Raw genomic sequence first — 14,243 nt, 5'->3', positions numbered from 1 at the left:
TTCTTTTATATTGTTCTCATATTGCTTTGAATTTTAGTGACTAGTCTATATGTTTTATTCTTCTGACCACTGTAGTTTGCAGATTCCTTGGAAATTAGGACCAATGTTTCATAGAAACATTGGATGTAGAGCTAAACAAGAATTTTCGGACCAAATTAACCAAGCCCCTCATTTTTATAAACAACAAGATTTATCAAGCCTTTGAAGAATGCATTACTGTTCAAAGCCCATTCCTAGAAATTCAATTAGTAATATTAAATCCTCACACTAAGTTTAAAAGGAAAACATCATTATCCCGTCTTACAGATGAGGAAACTAAGCTCCAGATTATTTACTAAGAAGAGTGCTTTACTCAGAGCAGGTCTAAGACCAGAATCCAGCGTCCGGGCTCCATTCACCCTCCTTCCACTATAATCCAGCCTCTCTGGTTTTCCTCACGCCCTTAGCTGCGCAATCAATATTTGGTGAATGAAATGACTCATAAAAAATTGCCAAGTGTTGACAGTAGTTTAAGTATCTGTAATTATATAAAGCAAACCTGCTGACAGCCGGAGATGCACAACTCTCCACAGACCTTTCGCGCTTCTTTTCGGGGTTTTCTGCATCTTTCTCTCCGGCGACCCCTCTCCCCACCGGACCAAGCAGCGCCGGGTTCCAAGGGAAACACGGCTGCGCGTGGCCCCTTTAAGGCTGAGGGCGGCGCGTGCCCATAGTTCTTTCAAATGGACCAATAAGAAGGGCGATGGGCGGTCCGCCGAGGACCAATAAACAACGAGGACACTGCGGGGTGTGCGGCGGCCCAAGCGGTTTCAAACGGCTTAGAGCAGACCCTCGGTTCTGACCCAGCGGAGGTGAGTGGACTGTGGGCCTGGCCCACCCGCCTAGGCCTTTGAGTTCACTAGTCGCACGCGCGTAGCGGCCCTGAACCCCGGGCGGGGAGCCTCCGCGGACGCGCGTCTCCCTCGCCCCACGAACCCGGCGGGTCTGAGGCGGCGAAGCGGGGCGGAGGCCGTTGGACTCGCGGCTGGGAGGGCGAGGGGCGTGGGCGCTTGTGTGAGGCGGAGGCCGGGGCTGGGATCTGGGTGACCAGAGCGTGCCGCGACGGGGTTCGGACGGTAGCGTCCTGGGGACGCGTGCGGCGCAGGGCCGTGCCTGGTGGCTCAGGGTGTTTGGGTACTGGGGCGGGGGCCTGCGAGCCGGCCCGGCTACGGCGCCCCTCGCGTAATTGTTAAATGAATGAATGAGTAAGAGCGTCCGAGGGCTGTGGTGGTCGTGAAGGGCCTGGTCGTCTCAGAGCCTGACAAGGACAGTGGTACCGGGGCCTGCCCGTGCACCTGGGTCCCTGCCCGCGCACCTGGCTCCCCACCGGCTTGCTGCGATTTAAACGATTCGGATCATACCGGTCCGCCCTTCCGCCTGGCTTTCTCTCTCAGAAGGTGTCAGTAGAGTTAAGGTATCTTTCCAGCTCTGAAGATTTGGGGGACCAATACAATAGCCAGCAGTGTAGGTGAAGCAGGCCTTGCTACTTTAGGGTGAGGGCTTGGTAAACTAGATTCTTGCTTTTTAGCTTTTACCACTCCGGCGGTTGAGATAGCTACCCTGCAATGGTGGTAATTGTCGGGCTGGATTTAAATGCATGCGTTTTGTTTCTGGGAGAGAAAACGGTGAAAGTCGTGTTGCCAGAGTGGCTGCTGTGTGTTAGAAAATATATTCGTGTTGATGAATCTTAACAATGAGTTTTTCATTCAGCATCAATAGAGGATGAAGAGGTTTTTGCAGAACTTGCCCCAAATTTATGCATGGCTCCAATTTAATTCTTAGGGGAATCAAGGCTTCAAATCGTGGCCCAGAAATGCTCCCTGTCTTATTTTATGCATAATTATAGTAATTGAAAACTCATTTTGAGAGAGGTGAACTCCTCCTATCTCCATTTTTATCACCCTGAAAAGTCCTTCTTTGACCTAAAGAGCTGATAAATTAAGCTAACAATCTTTTGAAACTTTTAAGAAATCATAAAAGATTTGGACTTAAGTGAGTGGATAAAGTGTAATGTTGTTTTTATAAAATGATATAGAGAAAGGTGAAATCAATATATTTTGCCAGCATAAATTAAACCTAGTTGGTAAACTCATGAGAAAAAAATTTTACACAAGTTTTTAAAGTTTGTTCACTCAGGCAATGGCAAGCAAAGATACTCCTTAACAATATACTATATAACGTATTACTTAAAATTTTAACAGACAGCTTAATTTTAGCAGCAGAGTTTTAACTGCAATAAATTTGAGTACCTTAGTATTTTGAACACTGTCCTAGGTTTTGGGGAGGCAATTAAAAATAATAAACATTTAACAGTGTCTTAGGTTATTGTTAAAAATCTTGATGAGGAACGAAAACTTTTCTTCATATTGGAGCAAAGCCATACTCTTTTATGCTTCTTTGACTTAATGGAGTCTCATTCATTCATTCAACAAATATTGAGATTGATGCCTACCGTGTGTTAAACATTGTTCTAGATTCTGGGAATACACTAGTGAACCAGAAAAAGACAAAGCCCCTGAGCTAAGGGAGTTTGACAGTTTTATCTCTCAAACAATTTGCTGTAGCAAATTGTAGTTTCTATATAATCCCTCTGGCTAGCTCTAGTCCTTGAACAAAATAAATGCTCAAATACTTTTACCAGCATTAGTTAACATTTATTGAATATTCACTAGGTGCCACGTTTTATCTTTTTTTATTCTCACAACTTTTTACAGATGAGGAAACTGAGCCTTAGAAAGGTTACGCAGCTTGCTCAAAATCATACAACTGATAGAACCTCAGTTTGAACCCAAGTTAGTGTGTCTTCAGGGCCTTTGCTCGTAACCTCTGGTTGTTCTATGTGAAGTAATGAGATCTGTTAGGGAGAATTCAGGATCATTTTCTGGGTAGAATCTCCCCTCACCCCCTCCTTTTTTAAACTTCTGTCACAGACATAATGAAATATGAACCATAGGCATGGTGGGTTTTAGAGGGAAGGTGGAGCAGTTCAAAATACAGTATTTACCATATGGGAGATGGACAGCTGTGACAGTGGGAGGGGGACTAAGTGGGGGCATAAAATTGAGATCTGGATCTCATTATGATTGATGGATTCCTGGTGATCAATGTTGGAGAGGTTTGAGATTTTTTTAAAAATTTTAATTAATTTTAAATGCATATTACCTGTAGAGTTCAGAATATGTTACTTAGCTTTTTTCTGTCAGGGCAGTTGCCTTGACTACTTGTTTATCTCAAACACATTAAACTTATTCTTTTTTTTAATTAATTAATTTTATTTATTTTTGGCTGTGTTAGGTCTTCGTTGCTGCGCGTGGGCTTTCTCTATTTGTGGTGAACGGGGGGCTACTCTTCGTTGCGGTGTGCGGGCTTCTCATGGCGGTGGCTTCTCTCGTTGTGGAGTACCGGCTCTAGGCGCGCAGGCTTCAGTAGTTGTGGCACATGGGCTCAGTAGTGTGGCTTGCAGGCTCAGTAGTTGTGGTGCACAGGCTTAGTTGCTCCGTAGCATGTGGGATCTTCCCGGAGTAGGGCTCGAAGCTGTGTACCGTGCATTGGCAGGCGGACTCCCAACCACTGCGCCACCAGGGAAGTCCTAAACTTAATTTCTTTTTGGCCTTTGTGTTTGTTCTCTCTGCCTGGGACTTCCCACCTGCTCTACCCCTACCTCAAGCCTGTCTTTGTATATAGGCTTCACTCAGTTTGCAACTCAAAGGTCATGTCCTTAAAGAGGCGTTTTCTAAGCTCCAATTAGAGTAGCCCTCTTGGTCATGTTTACCTCACTTTCTTTTTTTTTTTAAACTTCATAGTGTTTATTGCTATATGATAGGCCATTTATTGTTTCCTTGTATATTGTCTGATTTCCTCACAGAAATGAAAGCAGAGCAGGGGAGCATAGGTTTTTGGGGTTTTTTTTTTTTTTCATCTGTGAGGTTACCTCAATGACTCAAGCAGTGCTTGGGTCAAATAAGGTGGTCAGAAAATATTTGCTGAACAAAGTTGGCCAAAACTGGCATAGTTTTCTCCATGTAATGAAGTGATAAGGACAATATATAACTAACCAGTTGGCTGTGTTACAGTGTCTTTGGATGTGAGCAATATCTTAGCAGATTAATTTGGAAAGTCTTCAACTAAGAATCATGGAAAAATGATAGCTTTTTGTTTGTGTTGACTGGCAGAGAAGGCAGATCTGGCTTCCCCCTCCCACTTTTTTTCCCCCCTATTTTTAAAAACTTTCAAATCTGTAGAAGTTTTTAGGGGTACTGGTCAGGTATAGTGGAATGTTCCTGTATTGGAATTTATCTGATGTTTTTCTCATGATTAGACTGGGGTTATGAGTTTTCGGGTGGAAGATCACAGAGAGAATGCCATATTCATCACATCAACATGATTTGTGACTGTTGATATTGATTTGATCATATGGCTGAAGTAGTGTTTGTCAGGTTTCTTTACTCTTTAAATACTGTGCTCTTTGGAAGGAAGTAATTATGTACAGCTCACTTACGGAGAGAGGAGTTGTGCTCCCTGTACTTGGGGTGGAATATCTACATAATTTATTTGAATTTCTTCTGCATGGGACATTTGTCTCTCTCTCCCCATTTATTAATTTAATTAGTCAAACATTTATATCAGTATGAACTGAAGGATATTTTATACTTTGAGTTATAGTCCAATACTACTTTATTTTGTTGCTGAAATTGTTCCAGCTTTATCCATTGAGAGTTCTTTCTGTTGACTCCTGTGCCCCTTTAACATTCCCACATCTGTGTGCATGTGTTTGTGTGTGTGTGTGTGTGCGCGCGTGCTGTTTTTATTTAATTATATTTGAGCACTTCCCTACTTTCTGGCACTATAAGGTGCTCTAGGCTCATCTTGTATATTTCGTGTCACAGTTCTAGAATTAGCCATTTCTCCAAGAAGCCCTGGCACCTTTTACTGGAGAATGGTAATAAAAACCAAGATCTGGGCAGTAAGTGTTCTCATTGCTACTGGGGTGTCATTTTTTTGGGGCCCTCTCAGCTAACAGAACAAAGAAATATAGACGTATATGTTAACTGGTGTATATAGACACATCTATAGATATTTCTATATGTCACCATCTGTATCTATGTTAAGTTAAATATGAGTTCTTACTGATATCTCCAAGTCTAATCCATTACCCTACAGATCATTCTAGCCTCCTCCCCCTTGTTGATCTGAATTTCCACTTCAACAGTGAGAAACTTGGCTTCCATCATCCATTTACTTAATTGTTCAGTTCCAGTATGCATGTATAGCAATATCTGAATCGTTAATTCACACTCCCATAGGAAACTTTATTAACTAGAAGTACAGTGCTTATACGCAGTTCCTTTTGCCTTTAGTTTTCAGACTCCATTCATTTCTGAAGTTACCTAGGTCAATTCTTTTTCCCCACCCACTTCAGTGAGGTGGTTTCACACATTTGTAAGATAGTTAGATTCTCTTGTCACAAGTCTGCATTCTTTTATGGGATCCCCAATCTCCTAAGTGACTTTTTAAAATTAGCATGCATTAAAGTTTACTCTTTATGTTGTAAACTTCTGTAGGTTTTGACATTCATAATGTTATTTATCCACCATTACAGTATCGTAAAGAATAGTTTCACTGCCCTAAAAATCTCCTGTAATTCACCTATTCATTCTTTTCTCCCTTGCCCACCCCCTTGCAACCACTAATCTTTTTACTGTCTCCATAGTTTTTTCCTCTTCCAGAATGTAATATAATTGGATCATACACTATGTACCCTTTTCAGACTGGCTTCTTTCACTTAGGAGTATCTATGTAAGGTTCTTCCATGTCTTTTCTTGGCTTGATAGCTCATTTCTTTTTTATTGCTGAATAAGATTTCATTGTATGGATGTACCACAGTTTGTTTATCCATTCACCTAATTGAAGGATATGTAGGTCATTTCTAGTTTTTGACAATTATGAACAAAGCTGCTATAAACATTTTTGTGTGTGTGGACATAAATTTTTAGTTCCACTGGGTAAATACCTACAAGTGTGATTGCTGGATCATATGGTGAGACAATGTTCAGCTTTGTAAGAAACTGCCAAACTCTCTTCAAAAGTGGCTGTACCATTTTGTATTCCCACCAGCAGTGAATGAGGGTTCTTTTTGCTTCACATCTTGTCAGCATTTAGTTTCATCAGTGTTTTTGGATTTTAGCCATTCTGGTAGGTGTGAGGTATCCCACTTTTTTTCATTTTTTTTAAGAGAGATTTCCTGAATCTTTTTCAGAATTCTGACTTCTTTTCAGCTAGGTTATTTAGAAAGCTTCTGAGACTTAGGGTTTTTTTTTTTTTTAAGAATTTATTTATTTATTTATTATTTATTTTTGGCTGTGTTAGGTCTTCATTGCTACACACGGGCTTTCTCTAGTGGCGGCGAGCGGGGGCTCCTCTTCGTTGCAGTGCGCAGGCTTCTCATCGCTGTGGATTCTCTTGTCGCGTAGCACAGGCTCTAGGCACGCAGGCTTTAGTAGTTGTGGCATGCGGGCTCAGTAGTTGTGGCTCGTGGGCTCTAGAGTGCTGGCTCAGTAGTTGTGGTGCACGGGCTTAGTTGCTCTGTGGCATGTGAGATCTTCCCAGACCAGGGCTCGAACCCGTGTCCCCTGCATTGGCAGGCGGATTCTTAACCACTGTGCCACCAGGGAAGCCCTCCCACTTTTTTAAAATTTTGTTTTTCAAGACATGACTTTTTTGAAGATAAATAATAGGGTTTTGTTTTTTTTTTAGAGGAAACTTAAAAAATAACCTTTTTATTTTGTAATAATTTTCAATTTACAGAAAAGTTGCAAAGATATAGAATTCTATATACCTCTCACCCAGTGTCCTCTGTTGTTAACATCTTACATGATACATTTGTCAAAATGAAGAAACCAACATTGATGCATTAGTTTTAACTGAACTCCAGATTTTGTTGGGATAGCTGTAGTTTTCTATTTATATCACTTTTCTGTTTCAGGATCCAATGCAGGGTAATCTGTTGCCTTTACTTGTCATCCCTCTGAGTCTCCTCTGGTCTTTTGACAGTTTCTCAGTCTTTCCTTGTCTTCATGGTCTTGACAATTTTGAGTACTAGTCAGTTATTTTCTGGAATGTTCTTCCTTAGGGTGTGTCTGATTTTTTTTCATTATTAGACAAGGGTTATGTGTTTTTGGAAAGAATGTTACAGAATACTATCATTTCCTATCAGGAAATACGCGCTATCCACATGACATCACTGATGATGTTAACCTTGAACACTTGGTTATGGTAGTGTTTGCCAGGTTAAGTAGTAGTATTTTTCCCTTTCTATACTTATTCTTTTTTTTTTTTAAGTTTTGTTGTTGTTGTTTACTTATTTATTTTTGGTCACACCATGCAGCATGCAGGATCTTAGTTCCCCAACCAGGAATCAAACCTGTGCCCTCTTCAGTGGAAGCACAGAGCCTTAACCACTGGACCACCAGGGAAGTCCCTATGCCTATTCTTTGGAGGTGAGTGACTGAGTCTAGCCCATCCTCAAAGTGGGTGGGGGGCTTAAATTCTACTTCTTGAAAGGAAGAGTATCTACATAGATTATTTGGAAATTTGTAATGAAGATTTGTCTGTTCTCCCCCATTTATTTTTCTGTCTAACCATTTATCTATATCAGTATGAATATCTGTTTTAAAAACTGATTATTTGTTATTTATTTTTGCTCAAATTGTTGCAGCTTTCAGGTTGGCTCCTCCTGTGTTCCTTTGACATGCTCCTATCCTTTTTTTCTTTTTGAGCATTTCCTTTCTGTACAACAAGATGCTCCAGACCCATCTTATATTTTCCCTGTCCCAGCCCTAGAATCAGCTGTGGTTCCTTTTATGGGACAGTGGTATTTAGAAGCCGAGATCTGGATAGTAGGTGTGCTTATTGCTAGGGTGTCATTTGTTCGTAGGCCCTCTCAGGAAACAGAGGTAGGTATGTATGTATACTAAGTCATTTATATGCATATACATACAGTTGTTTTATATATTTCCATCTGTATTTACATTAAGCTAAACATGAATTCATACAGGTCTCACCAACTTTCAGAGGAAACTTATGTCCCAAACACATGTCCTCTTTGTGGTATGCTTTTTACTGAGGTCTGTCTTCTCTCCCAATAACTCTTTTTGTTTAATTTTTAATAAATTTATTCATTTATTTATTTTTGGCTGCGTTGGATCTTTATTGCTGCGTGTGGGCTTTCTCTAGTTGTGGCAAGCAGGGGCTACTTTTTGTTGCGGTGTGCGGGCTTCTCACTGCGGTGGCTTCTCTTGTTGTGGAGCACGGGCTCTAGGCATACGGGCTTCAGTAGTTGTTGCTCACGGGCTCTAGAGCGCAGGCTCAGTAGTTGTGGCACACGGGCTCAGTTGCTCCGCAGCACGTGGGGTCTTCCTGGACAAGGGCTTGAACCCCTGTCCCCTTCACTGGCAGGTGGATTCTTAACCACTGCGCCACCAGTGAAGTCCCCCATAACTCTTTTTAAGTACCACAGAAAACATTGTTTTCCCTTACTTGGTAACAGCAATTGTTTATTCCTAGAATATGATCTTTGTTCAGAGATGCATTCAAAGTAAATTCTGACTCAGTTGGAATGGCCAGACATTTTTGGCATAGATACGATGTCAGATATGCCTTGGTGACCTCCTGTCTCTTCAGACATAATTTTTATTATTTTATGAAGAGATTAGAAACCTAATTCTTTGATATCTTGATTATATTTCTTAGAGGTTATTTTTAAATTTTTTAAAAATAAATTTATTTATTTATTTATTTTTGGCTGCACTGGGTCTTTGTTGCTGCACACAGGCTTTCTCTAGTTGCGGCAAGCGGGGGCTCCTCCTTGCGGTGCGCGGGCTTCTCATTGCGATGGCTTCTCTTGTTGCAGAGCACGGGCTCTAGGTGCATGGGCTTCAGTAGTTGTGGCACACGGGCTCAATAGTTGTGCCTCGCGGGCTCTAGAGCTCAGGTTCAATAGTTGTGGCGCACAGCCTTAATTGCTCTGTGGCATGTGGGGTCTTCCCGGACCAGGGATTGAACCCGTGTCCCCTGCATTGGCAGGCGATTCTTTTTTTTTTTTTTTTTTTTTTTGCTGTACGCGGGTCTCTCACTGTTGTGGCCTCCCAGGCTCCGGCCGTGCAAGCTCAGCGGCCATGGCTCACGGGCCCAGCTGCTCCGCGGCATGTGGGATCTTACCGGACCGGGGCACGAACCCGCCTCCCCTGCATCAGCAGGCGGACTCTCAACCACTGTGCCACCAGGGAAGCCCCTGGCAGGCAATTCTTAACCACTGTGCCACCAGGGAAGTCCTTTAGAGGTTATTAATTAAAGCGACTTAAATTCTTTCTATAAAGATGAGAAAAAAGTTGAGTAGTCTCAAGTATTTCTTGAAATAAAATTCATTCATTTAATGCAGTTGCCTTTTTTCTTTTTTCAAGCATAGACTTAAAAGTAGTGTTTTATTTATCTGCAAGTTAAATACCAGGAAATAAACCAAAAAAGTATTTTCTGCAGTCTAAATTTTATTGACTTCCTTCAAGTAGATCCTACTCCCTCTTTATGCACAGTTTCACTCTGCTTGGTTCTTTCTTTCTTTCTTTCTTTTTCTCTTTCTTTCTTTCTTTCCCTCTCTCTCTCTGTCTCTTTCTCTCTTTCTTTCTCTTTCCTTCCTTCCTTCCTTCCTTCCTTCCTTCCTTTCATTTTTGGCTGCATTGGGTCTTCGTTGCTGTGTGCAGGCTTTCTCTGGTTGCGGCATGTGGAATTCTCATTGTGGTGGCTTCTCTTGTTGCGGAGCACAGGCTCTAGGCTCGCGGGCTTCAGTAGTTGCAGCACGCAGGCTCGTTAGTTGTGGCACATGGGCTTAGTTGCTCCGCAGCACGTGGGATCTTCCCGGACCAGGGCTCGAACCCATGTCCCCTGCATTGGCAGGCGGATTCTTAACCACTGTGCAACCAGGGAAGTCCCCCTGCTTGGGTCTTTAAATCAAGAGCTAAAATTAGGCAGCACTGCTCTAAGCTAAAGTGTTAGTTTGATCACAAAGTTTGAGGAAGCAAAGCTACAAAACGTAAAACATTAAAATTCAAAAAAGCCATATTGGAACCATTTGGTTTTGATGCAAGAGTCCCTCATACCTCTTTGGCAGTACATCTTGAGGGTTTTGCTACATTGATTGCTCAAATGGATTATCCTGAAAAGTTTAAATAATTATCAGTCTACTTTGTTTAAGAAGACTGGGAGGCTTATGTACTTTCTTAGATTTATTTTACATGGAAAAAAGTTACATAAAATAATTGATGTTGGGACTTCCCTGGTGACGCAGTGGTTTAGAGCCCGCCTGTCGATGCAGGGAACGCAGTTTCGTGCCCCGGTCCGGGAAGATCCCGTATGGCGTGGAGCGGCTGGGCCCGTGAGCCATGGCCGCTGAGCCTGCGCGTCCGGAGCCTGTGCTTCGCAACGGGAGAGGCCACAACAGTGAGAGGCCTGCATATTGCAAAAAATAATAATAATAATAATTGGTGTTTCAGGGGTAAACCTCTGATACCTGGCAAACTTGGCTGTCTAGAACATTTCTTTCTCTAATTTGTTTTGCTGTTTTACTTCTTTTATGTATTTATTTGCAGTGTTTTTTTAAAATCATTTCATGTCCTTATTCACTTAAAATATGAAGTCTCTCATTTTTAGATTTTAGGAATTTTTTTCAGTACTCTAATTACACACTTTTCTTCTGGTCCTTTTTCTTATGTGATAACATTCCTTTTAAAAAAGAAAGTCTCATGAAAAACCCCTAGTCTAGAACTAGCATGAGTTCTTCATTTGGGAGTAAAGACCAGATCCCATATCAGAAATCTCTGGGCAGTAAGGGAAAACAGTTTTTTTATGCTTTAGAGGACTGCCCACTTATTTTGAGCTATGTTTAATATGGGGGATTCCTCCAAACAAAATATGGACAGTCCCCTTGAGTATTATAAAACGACATTTACTTGTTTAACTAGTAGTAAATTTGCTTTCTATAGGATAAAAAGGAATAGATTGCTTATACACCCAATGAAATGGTTTGTTTTAGATCAGAGTAGACTTGCCTTACTTGGTCCCAAGAGCTCTAAGCTAACTTAGGCCTTTCTTGAACCAGAGGACTGAAATGTGGGTTTGGTTAAGTCTGAAGTCTTTCTAAAATCTCTAGATAACTCTGGGATGATGCTTATAATAATAACACAAGGATAGCCACTGTTTCTTGAGTGCTTGATGTTTCTGTGCCATCTGTTAGTACTACTTCCTTGCATAAAGTCACTGGCTTTGTATGATCTGGCCCTTTTCAGTCTGCCCTTTCTCTCAACTCCTGTTTTGGCCACATGAGTTGCAGTTCTGTTCTTTATCTTGCCTAGCTCTTTCAGGCTTTTCACACACATGCCTGAAACATTCTCTTATTAAATCTAGTCATTATGCCTATGCCTGGCTAATCCGTATTAATTTCCTTTAGTTCTCAGCCTAAATATCACTTTCTCAAGGAGACCTTTCCTGACCCTCCAGTCCAGATTAAGTGCCTCTGTTACACCCTCATAGTATTGCCCCTGGGCTACTGTATTTCACTTCCCATACTCAGTAAGTAGATAAGTGCCTAATACAGAATAGTGTCAGATCATGAGATGCTACTCTGTATTAGGTACTTAGCTACATACTAAGTGTACCTGTGGGACAGGGGGATAATATGGGTATTTGCGGGGATTCTTAACAGGTATAAAGCAGAAATCTCATTTTCACTTCAACAGTTCACCATTACAGTTAGTTGAATCACCTTAGGCAAGTTAGTTAACCTCTGTGCCTCAGTTTTCTTGTCTGTAAAATGGGGCTAATATCAATCTCAGAGTTATGAGAATTAAATGAGTTAGTATATGTGAAGTGCTTAGAATAGTGCCTGGCACATAATGAATGCTCCAGAAGTGTGTATTAAATAAGGAACCACATGAAGATGGTACTGTTACGACAGATAATGAAACTGAGGCTCAGCTAGTGTGTGACAAAGCAAGCTTTAGAACTCAGATCTAACTCCAGCGCCCAACACGACAATTTAGATTGAATTTAATTTTGACTGGAGTGCTCTGTAATAAGATTTATTACAAGCAACTGTTCTGCCATGACTTTACCAAATGATTCTAAACTTAAAATTTCCCTCTTTTAATGGATTTTATAATCAAAAAATAGGTACTAAAAAAAAGTGACAAAAATCTTATAAATTTTTTGAAATCTATTACTTAATAATTTTTCACTTTGAAAGTGGGTTTACTTTAGAATTCCATTAAATATATCATGTTTCCCTTTCACATTTGAAATACGCATTTAACATACAATATTTTATTTATAAACTCAAAGAACACATTTATTGTATATTTAAGACTTCTATGATTTGATGAAATTGTGCTATTTTAGGAATTATGTGTTAGAGGACGAAGCACTCTGCTGGATGCTGGGGTAATAAATAAGATTCAGGGGGCTTCCCTGGTGGTTCAGTGGTGAAGAAGCCTCCTGCCAATGCAGGGGACACGGGTTCGAGCCCTGGTCTGGGAAGATCTCACATGCCATGGAGCAACTAAGCCCATGCGCCACAACTACTGAGCTTGTGCTCTAGAGCCCATGAGCCACAGCTGCTGCCACAACTACTGAAGCCCATGTGCCTAGAGCCCGTGCTCCACAATGAAGAGTAGGCCCCTGCTCGCCACAACTAGGGAAAGTCCGTGTGTAGTGACGAAGACAAAATGCAGCCAAAAATAAAAAAATAAATTTATTAAAAAAAAAAAAGATTCAGATCTTTCTTTCAAAGGAGATATGGTGTCGAAAAAATGTTAAGGGGAAGAATTGAGGCTTATGGGATGAGTATAGACAGATCCATTCTCAAGGTGCCAGGCTGGAATTATAAAGTTTTAGAGCTTTTAAAAACATTATGATAGAAAATATTGAAACTTGTTGTTTAAAAAAGAAAAAAGAGGGCTTCCCTGGTGGCGCAGTGGTTGAGAGTCCACCTGCCGATGCAGGGGACACGGGTTCGTGCCCCGGTCTGGGAGGATCCCACATGCCGCGGAGCGGCTGGGCCCGTGAGCCATGGCCGCTGAGCCTGCGCGTCCGGAGCCTGTGCTCCGCAACGAGAGAGGCCACAGCAGTACTGAAAAAAAAAAAAAAAAAAAGAAAAAAGACATGGCTAGGTATTAAAGTGAGAAGTAAAAATTCTTTAGCTAGTCCCTTTAGCTACTCTTTTAAAGTGATCATAGTTAAGTTTTCTATGGATCCATCCAGAAAAGTTTTATGTGCTTTCAAACATGTACAATGTTGTATTAGTTTTCTATGACTGCTGAAACAAATGACCACAAATTTGGTGGCTTAAAACAACAGTAATTTTTTCTCTCACATTTCTGGAGTCCAGAGCCCAAAATTTAGGGTGAGTAGGAGTTTAGGATTAAAATATACACACTACTGTATATATAAAAGAGATAACCAACAAGGACCTACTGCACAGGGAACTACACTCAGTATCTTGTAATAACCTATAATGGAAAAGAATCTTAAAATACACACATATGTGTGTGTGTGTATCTGAATCACTTTGCTGCACGCCTGAAACTACCACAACATTGTAAATCAACAATATTTCAATAAGAATTTTTTTTTAAATTTAGGGTGAGTCTTACTGGAGGCTAATATTGAGGCAAAGCCATGCTTCTCCAGAGGCCCTGGGGAAGCACCGCTTCCTTGTCTCTTCAGCTTCTGGCGTCTCTTGGTATCCCTTGGCTTGTGTTGCATCACTCCAGCCTCTTCTGATCTTGCTCTTCTCCATCTTCACATCGCCTTCTCGTCTGTGTGTGTCAAATTTCCCTCTGTTACCCTCTTATAAGGATACATGTGATTGCATTCAGGGCTCACCCAGATAATCCAGGATGATCTCCCCATCTCAATATCCTTAATTTAATCACATCTGCAAAGACCCTTTTTCCACATAAAACATTTAAAGTTTTCAGGGATTACAGCCCAATATCTTTGGGGGTCATTATCAGCCTACCACCAGTGTGTATGACCCTCTTTTTTATTTTTACTAAACACAAAAAAAGGAATTAGACTTCATAGGCTATCTCCAAATTTCTTTTTAAAACTTAATAATAGATTTCTTCCGCATCAGTATTTAAATATCTTCTTTAGTC

The 14,243-nt window shown here is 41.1% G+C and overlaps 1 protein-coding gene across 4 annotated transcripts in view; it reads left to right on the top strand.

Annotated features, from left to right (window-relative positions):
* The first annotated feature begins 763 nt into the window (after window positions 1–763).
* Window positions 764–14,243, top strand: part of CKAP5 (cytoskeleton associated protein 5) — a 106,914-nt gene continuing 93,434 nt past the window's right edge. For 2 of the 4 annotated variants that reach the window (XM_029207985.1, XM_029207984.1), the window contains exon 1: window positions 793–851. The gene's annotated coding sequence lies outside the window, so the exon portion shown is untranslated. Of the gene's footprint in view, window positions 852–7,491; window positions 7,536–14,243 lie in introns of those variants that run through there. The other 2 variants (XM_029207980.1, XM_029207982.1) reach the window with 2 other exon arrangements.

This window comes from Monodon monoceros, unplaced genomic scaffold, assembly GCF_005190385.1.
Source record: "Monodon monoceros isolate NGI ecotype Baffin Bay Population unplaced genomic scaffold, NGI_Narwhal_1 Super_Scaffold_7, whole genome shotgun sequence".
Classification (NCBI taxonomy): Eukaryota; Metazoa; Chordata; class Mammalia; order Artiodactyla; family Monodontidae; genus Monodon; species Monodon monoceros.
The sequence above is the reverse complement of the archived record's forward strand: the minus strand, read 5'-3'. Positions and strand labels throughout refer to the sequence as shown.